The sequence below is a fragment of the Sciurus vulgaris genome (assembly GCF_902686455.1).
Source record: "Sciurus vulgaris genome assembly, chromosome: 7".
Taxonomy (NCBI): Eukaryota; Metazoa; Chordata; class Mammalia; order Rodentia; family Sciuridae; genus Sciurus; species Sciurus vulgaris.
Window position 1 is genome coordinate 62,754,128 of NC_136467.1, and position 27,372 is coordinate 62,781,499.

The 27,372-nt window shown below is 33.5% G+C and overlaps 1 protein-coding gene across 1 annotated transcript in view; it reads right to left on the reverse strand.

Annotated features, from left to right (window-relative positions):
• Positions 1–27,372, reverse strand: part of GRIK2 (glutamate ionotropic receptor kainate type subunit 2) — a 677,480-nt gene that overhangs the window by 480,373 nt on the left and 169,735 nt on the right. The gene's annotated exons all lie outside the window — the stretch shown is intronic.

The window sequence follows — 27,372 nt, forward strand, 5'->3', positions numbered from 1 at the left end:
GCAAACCATAAAAAGGAAATTGGTACCCTATGGAGATCACAAATCATGTTTGATAGATAAGAAAACATCCCATGGAAATAAAAATATAAAAACTATAGGATCTTAAAGCAATCTTAGTAATCTGTAATTATGTACTCTCCCTAGACTTACATTTGCTTAGATTCATATCTTTGAGAATCTAGGGACCACTTTGTAGTTTTCAAATTCCATATTCTCTCTAGGACATGGGAAAAATTTACTACATTTTTGTACTTACTTTTAGATTGTTCACATTTAAAAAATCACCTAATTGTTCTCACAGTTTTATTTTGTTTGGTTGGTTGGTTGGTTTCTCTGAATTCAGGAAGGGCTGTCGCATCTCACAAAATCTTTATATCAAACAATAAAAATGCATGCAGTTCTTTTTCCAAGCTTATGTTAAAAGTTAACAGACTTCATCATTCTATCATAGGCTTATTAAAGGAAGGATGGAAGCACAGGGAATGGCCTTTTTCTAATAGAATAGTTGCCCCATTTTGTTTTGTAAATGCAAAAGACCAAACGGTAAGGGATCCCGGGTTTATGGGGAATATGCCAATACTGAAACTTTTCCCATTACATTCTCTGACTCACAAAAGAACATCATTACTCAGGACTTGAAATAAAAGATTTATTAGTCAACTTCTGAAACCTAGCCAATGCTTTTCTCATTTACATCAATTTTAACTACTACTAAGGATTGTATGACTCATAAACCTATGATGGATTGCTGACCAATGTCACATTTAACCTCTGAGACTGTTCAAATAGGTTCTGTCCTAAAGTAGGTACAGTGTTTTACAGACTTTTAAATTTAATAAAATAATTGGTGTTCTGAATGACAAATCATTTATTACTCTCCTGGAAGATATGCTGGTTTTCTCAATCAACTGATGTACTAAACTTATTTTCTATCTAAACACAAGTGGCAAAGATGCTATCCCCATTCTTGATTTTGTAAAAATCATTATTTAAAGGACGAAATCATCAAGCTTCTTTAATTTTTATATAATATAATGCCAAAAGTCATTTTTCAAAGCTCTGTATATTAAATGACATGTAAGAAGTATACTGTTTCTCCCTGAGCAAAATAATGATACAGTGGTTATGTTAAAAAGTATACTTGTTCTTAGGAAATCCACACTAAAGTGTTCAGATGTAAAGTGTCATGAATGCAGACATGGAAAAATGTTAACGATTGTCTAATCAAGGTGGTAAATATGTGTACTTATTCCACTATTATTTAAATTTTCTGAATGTAAGTAACTTCATAGTAAAAGTTGGGGGCAGGAAAGACAAAGAAGAAATAAAATTCCTTTATTTTGTTATTATGATATGTTTTTGAAAAGTCTTTCAAAAAGATCATGTTAATCTGAAAGTGTTTATATGTACTAGGTATTAAAATTGCACTGTTACTTCAAGTGTAAAGGACAGAGGAATCTGACAAACGTGCAATCAATAAGTCATCTGGTCTACTCATTCTTTGGATACTCAGAATGTTTTTCCTCCACCACTACAAATGCACCTCCAAGAATGGTGAACCGAATGCCCTCAGAAGCAGTCTCCTACCTCTCTGGAGAGCAAAAGCACAAGGTTCACCCACATATTAATTCATCATCTGTTTTCCTGGAGTATCTAATCATTTTATCTGTTTAGGATACCCAACTCGCACATAAGGGTCTTCCAGAATTTGAAAACAGATTTCCTCTTCCAATTGGATTCCTTCATCTAGGTCAAAACTCCATATCTTTTGGCTGTCACATGGCTATTCTGATTTCTTAATTTTTCTAGTTATTTTTCCTTGAACACACCCCAACTCAATGTTATAATTCAAGTGTCCCAAGTAAAGCAAAATTATAATAGGGCTCTCAGCTCCCTAAGTTAATTATACATACAATGAATTGTTGGGTATTTTTATGAGTACAACGTCTGCTAATTCATCTTAAGTGTACTGTTGAAAATGCTGATTCTTATGAACTATTATCTTTTGCTCATTTTTTCATGTGCCTCTGAAAAATATATTTACAATTGATCTAATTTTCTAATTAAGGCCATTCAAATTCTGCAATCTAACATTAATTGTTAATATTAATTTGTTTAACTTCTAAAGTATTAGAGCAAATTACTAAAACCTCAATGATATACAAAATGCTTTTTTTCTCTCTACTTTTAAGTCATATTTATTTTGTTTTCTATGTTAAAATCAGTGATAAAAGTGATAAGTAAGAAAGGTTAAGGACAAAGCTTCAGACCATAATCACATGGATGGTCCCATTTTTAAACTAGCTAATAATCCACTTAATTATTCTAGGTAACAATTCACAGATCTCTACATTTCTATAGGATAAGCACTGTAAAGCTTTTTATATATGTGACTGAATACAAATACACTCATCTTCCACACCACAATAATGTGTCTCCAATGAATTTTCACAGATAACTACTTATTCTTTATATAGATTTTTGTCACTTATTTTTGTCACTGCAACCAAGGTAGCATTTATCAAGTGTGACTTTGTCATTCAACTCTTTAAAATCTCCCAGTGACTATCTAATTACTAAGTTCAATGCTATTTGCAAGGTTCTTTATAATCCTCTATCTCCCTCTCCAGGTTTTTTTTTTTTTTTTTTTTTTTTTTGGTACTGAAGATTGAACTCAGGGGCACTGGACCACTGAGCCATATCCCCAACCCTATTTTGTGATTTTTACTTAGAGACAGGGTCTCACTGAGTAGCTCAGCACTGCACTTTTGCTGAGGCTGCCTTTGAACTTGAGATCCTCCTGCCTCAGCCTCCTAAGTAACTAGGATTACAGGTTCCTTTCTTACTGCTGTCTCTTGTCTAATCCTATAGTCACATTAAACTACCTACCATTCCTGAAAGAATCAGAATCAAATTCTACTATTCCTTCCCATGTGATGCTCTTCTGCCCTGGAATTCAGTCTTTATCTACTTATACATAGTCACACACACATTCACATTATCACATACATCTGTAACTTTCCCATAACACATTATAACCTTTAGAGACAGTCACCTTCTCTGAGAAAATATTCCATAGTAGCCCCAACCCCCACCCAATTATGTGTTTGTTTATTTTTTTGTTTCCACAGTTCTAAATTCATTTGAAGCATTATAGTTAATATTCCTGAAATTTGAAACTTAAGAAAGTTAAATTAGTATGAAATGTGTTTAAGCCTGGCCCACTCCAATTGAAGGATGAAAGCTTCTAACAGACATTTATTGAGAACATCCTTTATGCGAAGCATTGTTTTAAATATTTTGGAAACATTAATAAAATGTCATTAAGAACTTTATTTAATTTTCATTTTCTTTCTTTAATATATTTCCATGGTTATAATATTTTATACATTGTCTATTTTAAGTCTGAATATAACAGTGATATTTAAATTGTCCGAAATATTGAATCTAAGACTTTTTTCCTTTATATTCCACAGTCCCACAAGATAGTTTCTTTGGCAAAACAATATGCTTTACTAAACCTGTCATGTTCTGCTTTTACAAGACTTTAGAGCAGGTCCAGAATTTTGAATATCTTGCCTAAGATCAGGTAGACAGTCGGTAAATGATGGATATAGGATTAGAACACAAGAGACTTCAAACCAAATTCCATCTTTTAATTATAATATTGTGCAAATTCCTGCAGGGTATTATTGCCACTTTTTAACCCTAACTTCTGGTTGCTTTCTCAATAGCTTGTTTCTTTCTAAATGGTAAATATATTCAAGTCCTTAAAACAAATTCATAGAGTTTTATATCCAGAAGAAGTGTAACCACAAGATTCTGAAACTGATTTTGTGTGAGTTAGGTGCATTCCATCTCAGTTCTATCGAAAAACAAACAAAAACATATTCACATGGACCCCAATGACTGACAGAGCATGAAAAAACAATAGGTCATAGCATCCAAAAATATTACTGGTTATGAAGCCCATAGTGTAATGTATGACTTTTCTAGGGAATGAGCTGTGACTGATCTCTGCTTCATACTTCCACATGGCTCCCACTCTCCCATTTGCCTGTTTACCTTGGGTCAACAGGTATTTCTTTTTTTAAAATATTTTTTTTAAGATGTTGATAGACCTTTATTTTATTCATTTACTTATATATGACACTGAGAATCTAACCCACTGCCTCACACATGCTAGGCAAGCACTCTACTACTGAGCCACAACCCCAGTCTCAGGTTTTTCTAATTTAATACAAGGACTAGCTCCTCTGTGTCTAGTGTCAAAGACCTTCTTCATTATAAGATTCTAAGTTAAATCTCATCAAATTATGCAAATGAGCACCTATATCATCATTTAAGGTAAAATAAAAACTATTCAAATATATGACCAAAGAAAATTTTATCTCTGGAATGTCCTGGAATATTTATAGTACTAGCACTCTGCAGTTATTCAACTATAGAAAACATTAAAACTACTCTTATATGTTTCCTACTACATCTATCACATTTTATTCAACTCTAATTTGTACTGGAATTTGGGGGAAAAAAAAGCTATCAATAGTCTAGAATGAAGAAAATTAGTTAAAGGGTAGTTAACTGAAATCAAGTGATCAGAAATAGTGAAATAGTCCCATTAGAAAAAGATTCATTGTTTAGTAGCTTGTAAATGTGCTTTCTGATTTTACATACAAACATGTTTTTAACTTTACAAACTTCCTACTGTTTCCAACAGATTTTTCTGTAGTGAATGGAAAAAGGTGTAGATTTTTGTTTTCTTGGTTTTCCTACAGATGGACTCTTAATATTCTAGGGAAAATCTTGGAGTTACACATTCAAATAATAATAATTTTAAAGTATATGCACAACATACTGAGAGGAAAATTGAAAAGTGGCACTTAAATGTGAGCAATTTAAGACCTAGAATGAAAGCATACTGATGGGGTAGGCAGATGCTTGAATAGTATCAAGACATAAATAGAACTGATCAAACAGAGATAACAAGCAAGATAGTCACATGCATAATCACTACATAAACTGCATAAATAAAACCAACTATTTAAAGGCCAATAGCTCACACTTTAATTATGCCAATTTAAAAAATAGGTCAACTAAATGGAAAGAAAAAGCAAACCATGATTGAATGAGCAACCCCCTTCACTACCCAGATCTCCATTCTCTCTTCTGCAAAGTGAAGGGGTCAGGTGACATGACTATGAAGATGAGAGATTTAGAAAACTTTCATGATTCTAAGAGTGCTGAAAAACTGCACAGTAAGTTAGGAAAGAATATTGTTTCTGTAGAAATTTAGGAAGAATCTTGTAAATTTGGCAAACTTCGTAACACTCTTTCATTTGCAAATAATATTAATTTTTGAAAACATCTATCAAATTGTTACTTAATTCAATCAGCAAAATATCTATATAAATGTGTTTTGAGTCTGAGATGGGTATTTAGATGTCATGAAGCTAAATTAAAGGCATTAAAATAAACATTCCTGAAATTTAATTCACAAATAGCAAATTAAAAAGATAGTTAGCAAATTAATATTTTACAAAATAAAAAAACATAATACTAACAGTGTAATGCTTGAAGCAACCTAAGTGTGTAATTTGATTTTATATTTGAAACAATTTACATTATTTATATGACTATAACTTGGACCTAGGCCTTTCATATCCCCTTACATATTTATTTTGCACATTTAAAAATATTTTCTTTATGCTATTAGTTGGAAATTTTACCATTATATATGAGCCATACATGTATGCATGATTATTTTGTTTTACATGAAGTGATAAAGAAGAACTTAAAAACTATGTATATCTATCCTTTTTATCAAGGTTTCATAAAGTCCTTAAAAAATATTTTGTTAAAATTTAACAGTATATTTTATTTAAACCAACATATCCTAAATATTATTTCAATGTGTAATCGATATAAAATTTGTTAAGGAGATATTTTTAGATATATCCCTCATTTTATTGAGGCTTTGTACTCTCTCACATACTTTTTACATGTATGGCACAACTCAATTTACACCAGTCATGTTTCAAGTATTCAGTAGGCACATGTGTTCAGTGTCTCTGTACTAGACATTACAGCCATAGATAAATAGTAAGTATAGGCCTCTATTGTCCAAAACTATTTAGAAGACAGCTGGCAAGTTAGGAAGATGCTAGTTCCTATGATATGGAGCAGAAAAATCCTTAAAATATTTTGCCTTCCGTTTATTAAAGCTATAGTATTAGTCAGACCTAAAGTATTTCAAGATTACTAAAATACTAACATTCACATTGCTGCTAATAATATTTCATCACCAACTTCATGAAGCTCACCTCACAAGTCTCCCCAGACAGATATCAAATCTGAGAAGCACACTTTTTAATTCCTCTTTTCTAGTAGTTCCAACAGTATCAAGGAGCATGGTCTTCTAGTATACACAGAGCTCCCTGGAAAACTTTGATGTCTTGGACTTAACTCTTTACCTGGTACAGTGAAGTTTAATAAATGTTTGAAGAATAAACCACTAAAGGGAACATGAGAACATTGTAAGTATTAGCACCAAACAAACTGAAGGAAATTTAAAACCATATTTTATGTTGAAAAAATATAAAAGAAATTCTGCACAAATTGATCAAATGGTCATTATTTATTTTCTTTTTTACAAGAAACTAAGAAAACCATGTGGATCATAATGTGTCCTTCCAGAAATCCAGAAAGCATTTCAGAAAGTCTCACTTATTTGCCAGTGTTACGAGTTATTTTTATTAACAAGATGGTCTGTGGAATAGAGAAATATATTTCTAAAACTATTTGAAACTTATGTGTTAAAAAAAACCCTTCAAAACTAGTTCAGTATCCAATAATAGTTATTTTTCTCAGAAATTTAAAAGCGATTAGATTCCAAAGCAGTAGTGGGAAGAAATAAAACAAAAAATCAAGAAAATGTAAATGTGCAAATAAAATATTAAAATCTGGTAACTTTCCTTTTCCAACTGTCTAAGTTCAAAAAGCTTTGTAGAAAAAAGTTAATTGCAGATAATGTGACTACGCCATTCAGATTCTGACATAGAAATAATCTGTACATATGTGAGCATGCATGCAAAACTTATGTATACACACAACGACTCATAAAAAAGCAAGTTAACAATCATCTAGTTAAATCAGAGAAAAAGTAGCAGAGAAAACCTAGAAGGGTCACACACTGTCAAACAAAGCAATGGGTCAATGACCAAAGGTTTACGTTGATTTTGTGTATACACAGCCTGAGTGTCTTACAGTCAAATGAATTACCCAGATGTAGACTATGAAGCTTTGTGCATTCAAAGATTGAAGAGTAAATATATACATACTCATACACACCCCTGACAGAATTTCATTTAAAACTGTAGTATTCTTAAGCATCTCCTGAGAAATGGATTTATATTCAAGCAAATGTTTTAAAACATTTCCTGTAAAATTCATTTGTTAATGAGAATTCCTAGTCTGTAAACTCTTAGCCATTTGTGCCATAATGAATTCACAGCTCTGAGTGTCAGATATACAGTCTGTTTTTCATTAATAGTTCTTACATTAATGTAATCATATTGACATGCAGAATCATGGAATTATCTAAGCCAGTAACTATGTGATGTAAATTTCTGTTGGCAGGAAAAGTTAACTGCATCAGAACTGAAAACCTACACAGATAATACTGGAGATTACCATGTTCAAAGATGTTCATAATAGAATAAATTTTAAAAATGAAATAACTAGAAAAAAATTAAATATATATCACTCAGGGGTGGGTTCTATGTAACACTAAACCAAATAGTGTGTAATCATTAAAAGATTTGGATATATGCATATTTATTGACATAGAAAAATGTTCACGATGTATTGCTAATAAAACTGAGTCAGCATGTATAGTGATTAGAAACAAAGGCACCAAAGTTAGTCTACTTGAGTTCATAGCCCAGTTTAGTCTTTCTGCCTTGTGACCTGAGGAAAGTACTTAAATTTTTTATACCTTGGTTTTCTACTAGAAAGAAATGCTATGTTAATAATAATACCAGGAACCAACTTCATAGGGTTTTTATGAAAACTGAATGAGTTATAAATTAAAATCTTAGAACAACAAGTTCTAGCTCATTAGAACTTAGTTATATCAATATATTTACTTATCAAAATAAAATAAATTTATATACATAGGACTATTTCTCAAAGAATACACATAATGGAGATTTTATCTGATGAATAGGATTATTGATTATTACTATTTTCTGGACTTCTTAGAAATAAAATTAATTTTCATATGGCTGAGATACCTTTAAAGAAAAAAAATAATTTTTGAATAGGGGGACAATTTGTGACAGAATGTTATTCAGATTCTTGAGGCTGGAACAAACAAACCAAAAGGGAGAATAAATATTCAAAATATGCAAATGTAGCATTAGTAAACTTTTCCTGTCACTGTAGAAATAAATCACTTTACCTATAAATACAAATGACCTTGAAAATTAAACAAAAGATAACCTGGTTGTAGAGAAGTGATTTGGATCAGGTGGATGCAGAACCACCCTTGCACCCTCCACACATTTCCCCACTACACACATACACACAAAATTTCCCAATATTTGTTGAGTTGTATGAATGAGTTGTTGGTTAAAATTTTCTCCCAAACTTTGATGTGCTAAGCAGTTCACAATCAAATTGTAGCTTAAATTAGAAATCAATTGTTAGTTGAATGTTAAAAAAAAGATTTAGAAATCAATGAAAAACAAGTACATGAAAAGTAATTTTTAAATTATTTTTTAAAATGCCTACTGCTTGCAGCCATGCTCATACCAAGAGATGAACTGATAAATCTCTTGAGGTAGGCAATTTTGATGTGGTTGAGAGTGTGCAAGGAATCAGAAAAATGGGCAAATCAGCCCTCTACAAGGTGAACTCTATACCAGTCCCTGGGCCTCGAATCTTCAACTAATCCTTCATTTTGGGAAAAGAATGATTAGAGTAATATTTATCTTATTAACTGCAACCCATGTCTTCTGGCTGCTTATCCCAAAATTTACCAAGGGTATATAGATTACATGCTAAAGAAATGTAGCCAAGATGTCTTGGCTAGTGAAAGGTTAAACTGACATTATTAGTTAAACTAGCATTTTTGTCATCTCCAAAATGTTTAAACTGCTACACAAATCAGTATTAAAAAAAAAAAAAAATACAAACTGATTCCCAGAAAGTCAAAATACTCCCTCACTAAGCAGCACTAATTGAAAACAGTAAAAAGCAAACTTTTTTTCCACCTCTAGTAAGTTAAAGAATGACAGGTTTCAGCAACATTTTCAAACATTCTCATTTGCATAAAGCCACAGATCAGAAGAGTGACTTTTAGTGCTTTACAATTCAAAAATCAACTCTCATTCACTGTTTCATTTATCATAACAGATGTTCTGATCATCATTCCCAGGTCACCATGTACAGGGTACATGTTTATATAATTACAAGAGAAAAGAGGTTAAAACGTTGTGCCTCATCCAATACTGTCAAAATGAACCAATACAATGCTACCCACAGGGGAACTGCAAGAGAGTAAATGTAAGCACCATAAATATACATAAGCTACACCGAAACTCTTTCCCAGCCCAACCTTCAAACGTGGATTTCTCCCAATAGACATATTAGAACCAACGTATATCCTTATCTGCCTGGTGTGACCTAGTTGAAGGCAGCCTAGAGGCAAAGATAGAATTTCAGCTACAATTGTAAGATGTCATGAATATGTATTTAGCTTTTGTCAGAGGACACTGAATACCCATATTCCTAATTTGAGTAAAAATATTTGTTTTTCTTCTCACATACCTGTTTGCGACACAAAAAAATGTGGCACAAAGCACACTTTAGAGAAAAGTTGAGAGAATGTTATTTATGGGCATAGTCACAGAATGAGGACACTGAGAAAATGGTACAAATGTAAACAAAGCAATTTTTCCTCTAAAGCAGTAAAGGTTTTCTTGGGTTTATTTGGATACTTCCTGCATCTCAATTCATCCAAGTTTTCTCTGGTGCCCATTTTTTAAATTTTATATACTATGTGCTAAGCATAAAATGGTACCTAAGCATATTATAAAAGGTTTATGTAAATTTAAAGGAAAATTTTAAAGGCATTCTAGTTATGGTAAATCCAAGCAGAAGGTGGATTAATAGGCTGGGATTCTACTTTGGTTTCTGCCATTAAGGAATAGAACTTTAAGTAAATCAATTAAGTATTCTGAGTCTCAGTTTACCTAGCTATGAACTGAGAAGTTTGAACAACTCAAGTGAAGGAAGGCCCATGCTATTCTTTTAATCTGCCTATCTCCAGTGCCCAGCACAGTGCTTAGCACATTAAAAGGCATTCAGTGAATATTCATGGAAATGAAGGAATGGATTATTTAAAAGATCAGCAAATAAGGGCACTCAGAAGACCCTTGGCAGTCTAACCTATGACATGATGTAGCTAATTTTCATGAGAAGCAAAACCCTTAAAGTTAAATCCTATTTCTGAGGAAAAGGTGTGCTTTCTGAAATAAATATCAATATCTAGAAAGTAATATTATAGTACCATAACCAAAATCGCCTGTCAGTCCAGTTTGAATCATGTACCTGTCTGGAGGAAGCAAAGATAATATAATGACTTAGCTGAGTCATCCAGTGATTGCTCCATAATACAGGCAAAGTTAGAGACTTCATCCATGATCAAATTTCCACTGGTGGTGATTTAATTAACCATTGACCTTGTACTGAATAGCAGAAATCATAACTATGGATTTTGTCAGTCTACTGTCTTTCCTGTTAATACCACATGCACTAGAAACTTATTATTTTATTCAAGAATAGGAATCAAACTCTACTTTCTATAGATTACATATTTGAAAGTGATTCAATCATTATATTTCTATCCTATGAAATGATTATGCTAATGAGTTACTCTCTACAAAGTCCTTCTCCTTGCCTTTTATTGAAGCTTGGGAGAAAAGGTCATGAAGGAATAACACAGATAGGAGCATTACCAAAGTAACCACCACAGGTTTGTGGTTACCTTGTACTAATATAACAACTAAATATCTGCATAAAATTCGAAAAGTGGAGTTGATAGTTTTAATGTCATATGTAACATCTAGCTATTTAGAATATAATTATTTGCATTTTATTTTCTTTTAGAAATGTGCACTAGTAGGGATAGATACAGAAAGAAAAATGAAAGAAAAAAGAAGGAAAGGAAAGGAAAAGGAAGAAGGAAGGAAAGGAAAAAGAAAACAGGAAGAACTAATGATTCCAGAGAATTTGGTAATTAATACTATTAATATAAACATTCAGAAACTCAAAACTGGGAGACAAAAGTAGTGATGCCCATTTGTCAATAGGAAACCAGTCCCACTCAGAGAAATGAAGTGACTTAAGATCACACAGTGGGAAAATGACAGAGTAAGGAAACTCCAAATCTTCTGTATGAGCATCAAATCTCTCCATTGTATTTCAGTCATAATATATGTGTTTTTCAGAGATGTAGGGAGAAACAGGAAGTGATTTTAATAATGAAAATGGTTACAATTTCTCTCTTACAAAATTTCTGATAGAATTTGTCCATTTGGAGATCACACCAAATGTGAGGGGAAGAGATCAAGGAAACTGTGTCTTGTAGCAATGATATAACATTCCAAAAATTACTAGCAACTATAAGCCCTTCCAATTTTTCTATATTGTTTTTACTGTATCTCCAGAATTTTAGATTTACTTCAATTTTCAAGGTCCAAGCCACCAACTAACTGACTTGGTGACTTGTAACATTTAATTGTAACTAAAAAGGGAGGCTAGTCAATATTATTTTTAAATGTTATTAAAACAACTAAAATATTCTATCTTGCTTAGCAAAAGCAGGGAAAATGTTCATCATCCAATAGGTCATTATGTATTTAAATTATTGGCTTTTTAAACTATTATTATGTGGATAATTAACCAATTTTCTTATTTTCTGACAGCCCTTCAAATAGCATAGTTTATCACATTCAGCTCTGAAATTTTTGTTTGGCCATTGATTAAAATGAATAATATGAGTGTTACAAAATGTGGAAAATGTCTGTTCTTCTTCTAGGCAATATTTATTCCTAAACTTCAACAGCACTTAAAGTTATGCCATTTATCCTTTAATTATACATTATCTTGCCTTACTTTTTAATTTTTGTCATAGTTTTATTTATATTTGATTAGAAATCTCACAGCTTCAGAAGGACAAATGGAAGATATGTACATGTTAAAAAATTGATTTGTTGCTCACTATCAATAACTATCAATATGAGCCTTTTGATATATCCATATATATGCATCTGTTGTCTTATTGCAATTACATATTGCATTAAGTTTTTGCTTGAAAATATTTGAATTTTAAGAAGAACAATTTTAAGCAGATTTTTATAAATGGTATTAACATTCTAATGAGAAAGGAACCAGTCTGACTTTAAATTTTCTTGGGATAATTTGTAACTAACAAAAATAAATTTTCAAAGGGATTTCAATTTTGGTTTTTATAAGATGCTACTATGTTACTACATACTTTCAGAACACTATAGAAAAACTTTTTTAATTTATATAAATTTCATTGAAGTAATTATTATACTTTATATTTACATTTTTATGGCAGAGTATCCCCTCACAACTAAAATTCATTCTGTATAGAAATTACAATTGTAAAGCTTTAAAAAATGCATGCTCACAATTCTTTTTTCTTATTCTTAGCAATTATAAAAGTAATTATGGACAAGATTGCTGGTCAGATGTGTGAAATTCCTGGTTGTTAAAGCCCCAGCTCATAGCCTCTGCTTTAATGAAATATGTCATACAATACACAGTTCTCTAATATCATTTAACCTATAAATTGGGCTTCTGACCCTTTCATCAGTCAAACAGAGAATACAAAGAATAGCATTCATTATAAATTCATGGAGCTTCTTCAACATGAAGAGATACTGGTTATAATTCATTCATGAGTTATTTTCAGTTTATGAAAGAAGGTCTTGCAAAAAAGGAGTAAAAAGCAAAAGCATGTTAACTCATAAAATTATATTCAGATTTTGCTGAGCATGAGCTTTTTCTCCACAGGTTCAACCCAATCTTACTCCACCCTTGAGATTAAAAAACTTTACTTTCTCATCATGTGGACCTCAGTTTGCCAACCAAAAATTCTGCTTGTCAACATTGTGGTTATGTTCTTCTCTCCTGCAATGGCCTATAAGACCCTGTCTTATCCATCGGGTCATACTTCTAACCTCTTCTTTCACATCTGTACCAAAATAGTTACCTTCTATGGTGGCTGCAAAAAAGCCAGTGGTCAACTACTTATCCACTTTGGCTTAATGTGAATATGTTGTGGGTTGTAAAATTCTCTTGTATTCTATTGAAATCATTGGAGAAAATGTTACTTTTTAAGGTCTATTTCACATCCTGTATTTTCACTTATGTAATAAGATCTTCAAGACTGGAGATTGTGTCATTGACTTGATTTATGCCAATCCAAAGAAAGCTAATATATTGAAGTGATAATTTGAGTATCTATGAAACAAATGATGTGCAACATTAAGATGTATTCAACAAGAAGGAGGGGGAATATTAGTATCAGGCCCTGCCATAAGAAAATAACAGGTACAGGAAAATACAGAGAAAGTACTATTATCCTGACTGATAGTTTTCTTTGACTTGGACTAGAATGAATGTGATACAAGTCAGTCAGCTACTCAAATAATGGGTAAATCCACATTATATTGAACACCTACACTTTGGAGTAGTGTAAAAGCAGAATTCTTTCTTTCTATATTTACTCCAGGTAAACATTAACAGTTTCCCATTGTGTTCTGGAGTTATGCAACGCAGAAGGAAGTGTGCTGGCATAGTAGTATTTGGAGTTGCTTGGCTCCAATCCTGACAATCCTGGACCCTAAACATTAAGGGGTAGGAGCTTGTACATGTCATCTACACAACTGGCTCTAAGTCTTCCTTGTTAAAATATAGGGAGACATACTGTAAAATCTCTAAATGACCCCAGATCTCCAAAAAATGAGAACACAACAAACACAAAAACCCTGTCATTCATTTGAGTCTCTCCATGTGAGAATCGGTATAACTCAAATTTTAAGATGAGAGGAAAAAAATGCAATAATTTCTGCTTACGAGGTTTAATTTGGTATCATGTCATTTTTAGAATAAAAAAGTCCTTGTTTTATTCAGTAGTCACTATATGCCTATAATAAGCTGCACATATATACAATGAAAGTGTAGAGTTTAACTGACTTCAAAATTATACAATATAATTCCTTTTAAAAAGTAGTGAATTAACCCCTAAAAGTAAAATTATGATGATTATTTTCAACAGGGAAGAGAAAACCAACTGCACAAAATGAGGATACGATAGTCCTTGTCTTAAAGAACTACCATTTGCTTTCTTTAGTGGTGAGGAAATAATTTTATTTTAATTACTACTGAACTCCTTGTAGTGGTCTTATTTGTCTCTGTTTAGTGAATGACATTATAGGTTATTTTTTTCTGTTATCTTTTTTTTAGAAAGAGTCCTGGAGCAAGTTAGTAACATAAATAACATTTGATGAGAGCTCTTGACCATTTCATACCTTCCTTAGAGCTTTCCACTCATCAGTTCATTACATTCTTGCAAAAAATATTTAGAAATGAAACTGGGCACAGAAAAGTTAATAAATTTCCCAGGAGTCCTCAAAATTAATAAGAGGAGGACTGCCCCTTGAGGTCTCAGTCCAGAGCTCACATGGTTGCACCCAAACAGTGTTGCCCCAGGATGAGTTGAGACAAAGGACAGACAGTGTTTTGCTCAAGAATAAGGGGAGGTTGAAGACAAAGATGCGTGAATTAAGGAGAGCAAAAAGGAATATTAGAGATAGAAAACCCAGTAAGAGCCAGGTTGATAACATAAACAAGAGAAAATAACCAGGAACTGCAGGAAGAAAGAAGAGACAATTGTTCAAATAACTATTTAAAATAAGGAGATTGAGCATTCATTGTATTTTAAAAGGTTAGTAGATGTGCTCTTCCCACACACTCACTCAGTGACCCTGTTATACCTCATGTCTCTGTGTGGGTAGTATTTGGGGCAAACAAGCAATGGAAATTTTGTTGCATATCTGTGGTCATGCAAAAATAGCTGCCAGACCTGAGATAAAATAAACCACAATAAACAACAACAGCTAGAGGTGAATGGATAAAATGCTAGCCCCACCACTGCCAAAGAATCATTAAAGATATTGGTAAGGATGGAGGGGCCCCAATGACATCTTAGTTATACTTCAAAACTGTCTTCTTTAACAGCTCTTCACCAGTTATTACACTTAAGACAAAAAATCCTTACTGTAAAATTAAACTAGGAGATGCCAGTGGAATGGGGAACACATGGGAATAATGCAGAAAACCAAACTTGCTCAGAGGGCCACATATTAACTCTGTTTTAAAACTGAGGATGGCCCAGTTTCATGTTTAAAAATGTTCGGAGTAATGTAACCATTATGTCGATTGTTATTCATTTTTCAAAAGCATCTTCACAGATACTCCTTTGGCATGCAAATTGAAATGCTATAAGATACTGAGCTGTACAAATAAAAGCCAGTGTGATTGCTTAGCAAAAAGCAAATAAAATAAAACAAAAAGAAGAAAAAAGCTGGGATGGTCTCAATATTAATTCGTTCAACTTATAAGTATGCAGGATCTACTTTTTGCAGGAGAATAGAGCATTGAACAAACAGAAAAATTCCTGTTCTCCTGAGGTATGCATTCCAATAACCTTAGATTCAGATTCAGTGTTAATGACTAAGTACCTTAGATAATGATGATTCCCAAACTTGTTCTTTTTATATATACTAAAAACAACACAAAACAAAATTTCAGAGAGGGATTTGTTCAAAATTTTACATAATGACATCTCTTAAAAAAGATTTATCTAATTGGGCTATTCTGTTATAGGGATCACCTGCATTTTTATTAAAGGAAAGTCCACCTGAATTCTAGAAAAACCTTAATTATTTTTCCCTTTTTGCATGCAGTTAAAATATTGCTTATTAAGGATTTTTGCAATTACTTTAAAGGGAAGCTGGCAGAAAGTGTATTAGTGTTATTACCTCTAATCTTAATTGATAATATCAAACCCACCACCCAAGGACACCGAATCCCAAATTCCACCCATTATCTCCTAAAGAAACTTTGCTTTGCTTTTCATTTTCACTCTTTCTAGATCTTCCTCAATTCTTCTTGCTATGTATTTAAATGAAGAGAATAATACCAACCACACAGGATGCTGTAATCACACAAGATAGATGATAGTGCTAAGAACAAACTTAGCCTTTCACATAAAGATGTGAATTTGTAAGGAATGTTTATTAGTAGAAATGATAATAATGAAAAGCTAAATTCTCCTTAACACAATTTGCTCATTGATTTTGTCAGAAAAGAAAGAACAACAGACAAAAGGAAAATAAATATTTTACAACCAATTATGTTTAGATACTTGGCCAGTGAGAATACCTATCATAACTATGATAGCCAGAATGACCTGTGAGAGTATGGGTATATAAAATCAATTTAAAATTTGAAGTTCTTTACCATGTGATTCATAATGTGAGGACTCTCAGATTTCTATGTAATTTTAGTAAAAAAAAAAAAAAGTAGTATTCCATACCACATTCTTATCCTCATGTCATGGATTTGTGTTGAGCCGTGGGAAATCAAGGATAGTAAAGTGTGAATCAGATTTAGATTTAACACCAGGGCAGAGAAAAAGGGGTGTAAAAACCACAAAAAAAAAAAAAAAAAAAAAAAAAAAATGACGTGGAGAAAAATCAAAACCAGAGATGGCCACGAGAATATAAAGCCCACAAAAATTGGGTCCATGATAGATGACACTTAGATTTAAGGAATTGGAGACTCCAGAGGACTTCTGGTAGATGTACATATGTATGAAAATATGCACATATGCATATAAATAAATGCATACATATATATATATTTGTGCTTATAGGGGGTACATATATACATAATCCCTAGACTTACACTCAGAAAGTCATAAGATCATGCTAATTTGGTCTGTCTATAACCAAAGAGAGTCTGGTCATCAGGATAAGATGTCAGCAAATTATTGTACTAAAGTCAAATCCAACTAGGTATATGTTTTATAAAGTTTCACTGGAACACAACCACACCCAATGGTTTATATATTGTTTAAGGTTCCTTTTGTTCTACAAAGTAGGTAGTATAGTTGCAACAGACTAAATGATTTCAAATTCTAAAATCTTTGCTATCTGCCCTTAACAGAAAAAGTTTACTGAGCCCTATTCTGGACCATTACTCCCTTCCTGCTATCTACTGTCCTCTTCCACCTTTCTCCTCTCCCTTTCTCATTTCCTTTCCTATCATCTCCCCCTCCCCTTTTGTTATCATGTTTTCCATTCCCTTTCTTGTTCTCAAAGGCAACTATTCCAAACCTATCAGAATTTTCAATTTATTGAATGGTCTATGAAGGCCCAATTTGATATTTGTCTAGATTTTTTCCTCTTTCTTTCTTTCACATCTGTGTTCTCCAAGGTTGACTGCCCATCTTTGGCCTGATCCAAGAGCTTCCAGATTTATTTATCTTGCTCAAATTCATTTCCACATTCTTATTTGTCTACAAAGTTCTCCACTCATTCTTAAAAAAAAGTTAATATAAAATTTTGTCCAATTCTGATTTCTCTGAAGTTCTCTACCCTATCTCCCTTTACTTATGCTTTTAAACTACAAGCATTTCTTTAAATTTAGCTCATACTCCACTGCCTTTACTTATCACCACCTCTGACACTGAACTCCTTCCTTCTGGCTTTGCCCTGCTACTCCACTGAATTTTACTAAAAATCAGTGAGGACCAACTTACCACCAATTTTCTGTATTCCTTCTTCCTTAAGATGTTTTTGATAATGGATTTTGTTGATTGAAACTTTATTCTCACTTGGTTTGTGTAGTGTGCAAGTTAAGTATAACTTTTCTTCAAACATATGATACATTTCCTTGTCTTGGAACCATTTCATCATTGTGCTTTGCCGAAGTAAGCTATGCTTTTCATGTGGCATAAACCATATGTGGTACAAATCTATCATGTACACAATACCAGTACATAAGCCCAGGAAAACAGGAAAACACCTTTCTTATTCACTGTTGCTGGGTCTCCAGCATGAGTTACAAATACTTTGAATAAATGTTTCTTTATGTGAAAGAAAATTCATACAACCCCCTTTGGACTTTCTTATATTGATAGTATAAATTACTGAAAAAGCTGGAAGACTGAAACTTACTCTAGTGTTTTCCCTATGTTTATAGTGCCTCTACTACATTAATATATTGTCATAAAATTTTTTTCCTTACAAGGTATCTTTTATAAAAGTAAAGACTTACTAAAGTAAGAAAACAAGTTATTACTTGCAGATTATCAGGACTTAAGAATTTGGTTAATTATCATCCAGTGTACAACACTCCTTAATTTTACTTTTACTGACATTTATTTTTCTGAGATTTGTTTGTGTGATATAAGTATACCCAGATACACATACATTCTTCATTGGCAGCATATTCATTTCCCAGAAATGCTTATAGCACAATCTATCTGGAAATTCTGTAAAAATTTTCCAATAGCATGAAAAAAAAGGTCCCCCAGATGTGATATTACACCTAAAGTAACATATGAAGCTGTCATCTGTTCAGAAACTAAGCCTTGCTCATTCAGAAGTAAAAAATGAAAAAGTCAACTTTAATATTACTTGGAGTCATCTTTTGGCAGCATAATCTATAACACCTAATTTTATGAGATTGTAGTGCTTCAAATACGAGCTCCCACTCATCCCACTAAAATTTGTTGACTGCCTTTATATTCTAGGCTCTGTAAGGATGGATTTAACTCTGTAGGCTGAAGAAGTTATATTGTGAGACGGGAGTAATAACATTAAACAACTGGGCTTTAGTTTTCACATCTAAATATGGATATAAAAATTACATTCCAGCTTGGCTCACTTGAAGGCATCAGATAAGCAGTGAAAGCACTCTGTAAAATATAAATAACAACATAAATCTTAATGATTCCACTTATTACACAATAGCAAGTTACTGAAGATCAAAATGTGTAAAACTGTGAGGATTATGGTAGACTACAGAGGTAGAAATCAACTTGGAGCAAAGAGTTAGAGAAGTCTTTATGCAGAAGCTGCTTCTATGCCTAATGTCACCTCTGTCACCTCACATCCAGTTTCAGAAAATCACCTACTGGGATCTACTGGCCACCATTTTCTTTCCAATCTAATCCACTGCACCTCCAACAGACAAAGATCTTCCTATGGTCTTCACAATTCTCTCATCAGAAACCCTCCTGCACGCCTAGGAATCTGAGAGAAGCAATCTGATTCCTTATTCAGAAGTAGTTCAGCCTTATGTCCAACTGCTTGGTTTTCCTAACTGTCCACTCCAACTAAATTTCTGTAGTAATACTTGTTTATAGCATTAATTGGTAATTTATTTTTATTTGTTCCAGCAAGACTTAATGTGGTTCATTCAGCAATTAATCATGTAATGTAATATGTAATTCCTTATGGCATCGGTTCTGCAGTTGAATCAACTCTTACTTATCTTCTCCTTTCCTTTATAGTTCCCCCCCCCCCCAGGCATCAGTGGCCATTAAAATTGACACTATGTTTCAGTCTTCTATTCCTACATACCCCCAGCCCAGGGTCATGCATATGATTTTGCTTCTATTTAATTCTAAAAATTTATTGATGAATAATTCTGCCAAGCAAGGTCCTTCCTAATAAAGAGAGTTGATAAACAGTTCCTTCTAAGAAAAGTAAAACATATAATATATTAGCAATTCTGTACTCTGCCTCCCACATCCCTTTTCAAGATTGATACCTTTCTCAAGTGCTGGAAAAGTTTTCAGCTGATCTTACCAAGAACTGCCTCAGCTAAAGAGTTCCTCACCCAAAGCACATCTCCTTCCCGGACCAATTCATGACCAGTAACTAATCAATACCATAGTACAAGGACCCAGTTCCCTCACCCAACTGTGACAACTCTAAAGGCCATCTCAACTTCAGAGCATCCCTGAGTGTTCTACTGATTCCATTTTATGACTCCATGGTAGTTAAATTCTCTTTATAAAAACCTGATCATTTATTTTTTCCTAAAGAAAATCTGCAAACTAATATTCATTTCACACACATATTTTTTCTTCCCTAGAAATTTAACCTTTAAAAATGTGAAACACAAATAAATGTAAACACCAAAGCCAATAGTCTTTTCCTTTTCACTTGCCTCCCAAGATCTCTTAACTACACTTAATGATAAAGTGTTAACTGCCACCTATGTTTGATTTACAGTTATTCTCTTCCTCCATACATCACTGTTTCACTGTTATCAGTTAATTTAATAGTAGATGTCTCTGTCAATCTACTTTTCATATTTTAATAAGTGTCTATTATGCACTTCTCTTAACAAAATCAGCCTTAAAACATTTTTAAAGTATATGACAAGAAAGAATAGTCTCAAAAGAAGGAAAGCAGAGAAAAATAATTTCCCTGTAAAAGAGGTGTAAAATTCAACAGAGATTCAAGAAAGGGAGATTGACTATTTAGTTGTAGTCATCAGAAAACAAAAACAAAACCTTTAAATAAGTTAAACTGGAGATTGCTCTTGAGATAAGAATTGGTAGGTAAAGAAGTAGGTGATAATTTGAATGGGGGGGTGGGAGTAAAAGACTGGAAAGAATCATAAAACGAGCCCCACCCCAAGGATGACTAGAATTAGAAATGTGAAAAAAGAGAGAGAAACACTAAGTGGAGATTATAGAAAATTAAGAACTACTATTTGGAGGTTATAAATTCAAGTAATAGAAGTAGAAATATGCATTATATAGATTTAAGTGGAAAAAAATTAAAGGACATTTTAACTAGAAAGAAAGGATCTAAAATTGCTTCTGAAATCAAGGCTGAATCCCCAAAATCAGATATGAAACTTTACAGAGTATTCTGAATCTGCATTTCTTTTAGAATTCAGAAAAAAACATCCTGCACACACAAGTTCTTCACCATTGTTTGAACAGGTGTCAGAAAGTATCTTCTTTGTTCCATTTTCCTTTCTGTATATATAAACTTCTGTTTTCCAACAATCTTATCCATGTATCACTTGTGGTCCATTGAGGAGGTACAGATCACACCAAGAATTTGAACAAAAAATAATATAAATAAGTGTTAACTAGTACCAGATGACTAATGTCTGCAAGGGAGAAACTAATTATAGCAAATTTAGGGAGAAAGTTCTCAATTAATAGAGAAAAGTCCTACTTCACAGGCTCAGGGACAAAATTCAGAGAAGGGGACAAATTTTGAGTTCTTCCATCCCTCTGCCATAAGGTTGATATTAAGAACTGTTAGGACAGGTGTGATGGTAGCCACTGAATGACAACATATCTCCTGGGGCATCCTGGGCCAGAGCCCATACTGGGGGAGCCAGTGAAATGCTGTGAGCTTAAGCTGGTACACAGGAAGCTGCCTCCACAGCACCGTGGGAGAGGATCAGCCCACAACTCCTGGGGTGCTAGAGAAATTCTCCAGAGGTTAAGTGGAGATACACACACACATGAAAAGTGGAAGAGTCACAACTGAATTAGGAAAAGAAGCTCTTTCCTCTGTCATACCTTTTATTGCTCTCCAATGCCCTCTGTTGACAAATCCTCACATTGAGTTCTCTGACAAAGGAGAAAAGTTTGTAGGGTTCTGTTCCAGTACCATGAAGCAGGGAAAAAATTGAGTGAACATGGAGCCAAGAGACAGGAAACTGATAACTGGTATAGTATATCAGATAATTAAATTGGTAAATGACAGACTACACACTGAGGAAAATTAAACCAGAGTTTCTTCAAATACATTCTAAAAATGGAAGAATCATGCTTAAATGTACCGAGTACATTTTATGGATATAAAATACATTTAGTTCTATACACAATATGTAATACAAAGCAAAGGCAAAAAGCAGTCTATCTTTCTCTAAACAGTTTAAGAATATTGATGTTATTTTATCTACATTATTATGAATATTCTCTTCAAACTTGTAAACAAGTTAAATAAGTAAATAATTCAAGGGGTTGGGAGTATAGATCAGTGGTAGAGTATTTGCCTGTCATGCACATAACCCTGGGTCAGATCTGCAGCACCACAAAAATGAACAAACAACTAAATAAGTAAACAAATAATTCAGTTTTACAAACCTGATTATCAATCTTGGTCTCCAAACTACCTCTCTGCTTAGCTCTCCACACAATCTGTTATCTACCAAACATGTCTATTTGGATATCCAGTCAATACATCTAGCTTCAATGTCCAAATCTCAGTCAAGTGTTGGCAAGTAGATTCCCAAACAAACGACCAAACTAAAAACAAGAAAATAACAAAAATCCCTGAGTGTATATACCTTTTTGCCCATTTCTGTGGTGTAAATGTTCTCAACAGAGCCTGTTACAAGCTTTGATAATAAACATTGTTAAAATTCTTCTGAATTATCGGCTCATAGACTTAGTGAACTGCAACATTTTTCACTCCATTATCCAAACCAGAAACTGGTATTTCCTCTTTATGTTCCTCCCAAATCATTCAACCCCAGATCGTTCTTTAAATGGCATCTATTTCCTCAGCATTGTTTTCCTCCCACTCTCTCACCTGCTTTTATTCCCACTGCCACCACCTTACATCAAGCCATTTTCGTGTTTCCCTTAGATAACTAGCATTCTTGACCTCCATCTGCCTTTTCTGTGCATCGTCCACTGCAGCCAGAATGATCTTCCAATGCACACAAATTGGGCCAATTCACTTTTCCTAAAAAAAAAAACGTTTCAGCTTTATATTAAATATGAAGACCTTTAAACTCTTAATGGCCTTTCTTGCCTCATGTTGCCTTACCCCTAAGATCCCCACCCCACATGCCTCACCCTGCTGCCTCCTGTCCAGCCATGGAACTTGTAGCTCCCAAAATGTCCTGCTCCCCTTGCTTTCAGGTGTTTCCATGTACATTCCTTCCTGCTTAGGTTTGGTTGGTTGCTTTTAACGCATGTGTTTTAATATATATTTTCTTGTCAATGGTATGGTCGACTGTTTACTTCCTTCATTTCTCATCAATTGGCCTAAAAAATTACATTTGTTTGCATCTGATAATTTTTATATTTAATTCAGTTCCATATTTTACCCTAACAAAATAGAAAATTAATGGAAATTTCTTACTTTCTCTTTGATAGATCCCAGAATGCTTGCATACAGATCTTCTGCAGATGGTACTCTTTTCTTTGTCTTATATTTTATATCCATCTTCATTCTAGCTGCCCCAAGGTTAATTTAGAGCCAGTGATTATTTGTATTGCTGTTTTTGCCAATTCTTTTCTCACCATTGTTATACTATCATGTTTTCCCAAATGGTTTCACAATCTTTTTCCTGATGTACATTCTTTAATAGTTCGGTGTCTGTGCATAGAAATGTCTGCAGTCTTTGCCTAAAAATGCCTCTTTTAGCCTCAATTTTCATCACCAATTTAGCAATTCCAATTTAGTATTCTACTTTGAAAATTATTTCTTCTCAGCACTTCGAAGCTACCAATTCTATTGTTTCCTAGCCTCCAATGTTGCTTTAAAAACTCTATTATTCAACTAATTATAATTTATCTGTCATAAAGTCTATAAATGGGTTTATTTTTATATAATCTCCTCAGAACTCACTGTGGTTTTTCCATCTGACAATCATATATCTTATTAATTCTGCAAAGCTCTCAGTCATTAGCTCCCTAATATCACCTCTTTCCTATTCTACTTTGCTACTTCTAATTCTATTTTGGATAGATGGATGGACAGATAGTTGGAAAGATAGATAGATCATGTCATTTTTTCTCTACATATCTTAATTATTCTCCCATGATTTCCTGTTTTCAGTTGTGCACATTTGGGGAATTGTCTCTAGATCACTTTTGGGCACACTTTGATATATTGACCCTTTAACCTATCTCTAATGTTTGTTTGTAATTTGTGCATATAATTACACACAATGGGGGTATCTCCTGTGGCACATTTGTGCATACATAAAAATATTATTTGATCAGTTTTACTCCCTAATAACCCTCACCCTTCTTCCCTCCCTTCCCAAATCCTCCTCTGTTTCTATTGTCAATATCTCCAACTTTAATTTCTGTTTCTTTTTTCAACTTTGCCTATTCATTTTCTTTTTTTAAGAAAAAACTATTTCCCTTTGAATCTGTTATACACACACATGCACACACATGTATATAATAACATAATATATATATGCACACACACATAAAATCATTCAACAAAATCTAGAGTCATCCTCAGTCATCCTCAACACTGGCTAATACAGACAAAAAGGTACTTGCCACCAAGTTTATTTATTTATTTATTTTTGTTCTCTTTCAGGTTGTCTATAAACATGTTCTCAGGGATGGTTGCTGACTCTTCTATTTGTTTTAATGGCTAACTTTCTGTCAATGTCCTAACTTTGGTAAGGGTGCAGGGTGGAAGGAGAATAGGACTCATCCTGATGGGGACATTTTCCCCATAGGATTCCTGTGTACAGTTGGGTTGGAAATATTCCTGCAGAATAGTTTTGCATTTGACTTCTATTTTTCCAGATGTCCAAGGGATTTCATTGTTTGTGTTACAATGTCTATTCAAAATCCCTTCTACCATGAAGAGAATAAAATTTGTATGCCATACTCCACATAGAAATAAGCTTTAAATTTTGATTTCTTAATTAAAAAAAAAATTCCCTTCAGCTTCCTGGGCAGAGTAAAATTTTCTTCCTTCTGTTTTCCTGAGGTAGAGATTTCAGTCCCCATTCCATGGAAGATTCAACCCTTCCAGACTCTGGCTTTATGTTGGAGTCTCAGTTTCAATACATGCCTAATCCTACCTACCATTTCCTATTCCTGAGTGAGAAGGAAGCCCAAATGCTTTCCTGTAGGGGATGAACTTCCAGACTAGTTGCTGGATTCCTGACTTAGGACCCAGGAATGTCTTATTAAAGTAACTTGCAAAGGTACAGCTTTGACATCATGCTCACTCTTTTTTTGATGTGAAAATCCCTGTCTTCATATTTAAAAAAATAAGCATTTAAAAACATAGTTTTACCTTCTTGTTTGAAAAGTATTCATATTTGTTTGGTTTTGGTTTGGTTTTGGTTTGGTTTCCAGGAGGTAAAATTCTGTATTAACTTGATCCATCACGATAGGGCTATCCATACTCTTTGCCTGCAGCACCATATTCACTTGGTACTTAACATCAAACACCATGTGTGTAGTCTTACTGGAGGTGGATATAATCCCTCACATATTCTGTATAATAATTAGCTCATTACATTATGTTTATCTCTTCATTTGTTTTTTTATATTTTTATTTTATTTGTTCTAATTAGTTGTACATGACAGTAGAACACATTTGTACATTTGATAGATCACTGGTATTTAATCATTCCATTTCCTCTAACACCAGTACTTCTTGAGCTGATATCATCATCAGCTAGAAACTCATTGAAAAGCAAATTATCAAACCCCACCCCAGACCTGAAATAAGAATCTGAGTTGCATCCTAGAACCTAAGTTTGAACAAGTGTTCCAGGTGATTTTTATGTGCCGTAGAGTTTTAAAAGTGCTGGTCAAGACCTAATGGAGTTGTTTTTCCACTTTCAGTTTTGGGGAAAAAAGTAATAATCTGTTTTAGTCAGTGTTTTGTTGCTTTGATTAAAGGACCCAATTGGAACAATTGTAGAGGAGGAAAAGATTATTTGAGGGCACATGGTTTCAGAGGTCTTAGTTTCAGAGAAGGCTGGTTTCATTCTTCAGGTTCAAGGTGAGGCAGAACATCATGGTGGAAGAGTGTGGTAGAGGGAAGAAGCTCACATCATGATCAGGAAGCAGAGAGAGAGACTCCACTTGCCAGATACAAATACATACCCCAAATCCACACCTCAGTTCCAACCTCCCTCCAGCCACCACCCCACCAACCTTTAGTTACCACTCAGTTAATACCTATCAGGGAATTGATTCACTAATTGGATTATGACTCTTACAACCCAATAAGTTTTTTATTATTTTTATTTATCTTTTCATTTTTACAGACTGCATTTTGATTCACTGTACACAAATGGGGTATATCATTTCATTTTCCTATGGTTGTACACAATGCAGATTCATACCATTCGGTGTAATCATACATGTACATAGGGCAATGATGTCTGTCTCATTCCACCATTTTTCATATCCCCCTCCCTCTCATTTTCTTCTACATATTCTAAAGGTCCCCCATTATTCTCTCATTCCCCATCCCCACCCCCATATATATCATCCTCCACTTATCAGGGAAAACATTCGACCTATGGTTTTTTGGGGTTGGCTTATTTCAACTTAGCATAGATATCTCCAATTCCCATCCATTTATTTGCAAATTCCATAATATTATTCTTCTTTATGGCTGAATAGTATTCTATTTGGAAAATATACCACAGTTTCTTTATCCATTCATCTGTTGGAAGGGCATCTAGGTTGTTTCCACAATCTAGCTATTGTGAACTGAGTTGCTATAAACATTGATGTGGCGTGTGTTACTGTAGTTTGCAGATTTAGGTCCTTTGGGTATAAACCAAGGAGTGGGGTAACTGGGTCAAAAGGTGGGTCCATTCCAAGTTTTCTGAGGAATCTTCATACTGCTTCCCAGGGTGGCTGCACCAATTTGCAACTCCACAGCAACGTATGAATGTAACCTTTTCCCCCACATCCACGCCAACAACTATTATTGTTTGTGTTCTTGATAAAAGCCATTCTAAATGGAGTAAGATGAATCTTAGAGTTGTTTTAATTTGCATTCTCTAATTACTAGAGATGTTGAACACATTTTGCATTCATTTATCAATTGCCTGTGTGTCTTCTTCTGTAAAGTGTCTGTCCAGATCCTTGGCCCATTTATTGATTGGGTTTCTTGTAGTTTTGTTGTAAAGTTTTGTATTGTAACTTTCAGACTAGAAATTACTTTCGATTAGTTACATAAATTATTCATCATTAAATAGTAGCAATAAACTGGGATCTTATAGACACAATTTGTTGCATGACCAAATGGTTGAATAAATAATATATCAATTGGCTTTATCATAATGTATCAGTAGACTCTCATTCTTGCAGTTCAACATACAGGCATACAAACGATGACTATTATTAAAAAGATTAAAGACAACAAGTTTAGTGAAAGGGAATACTTGCATGCTATTCATGGGAACTATGAATTAATGTGGGCTTTGTGG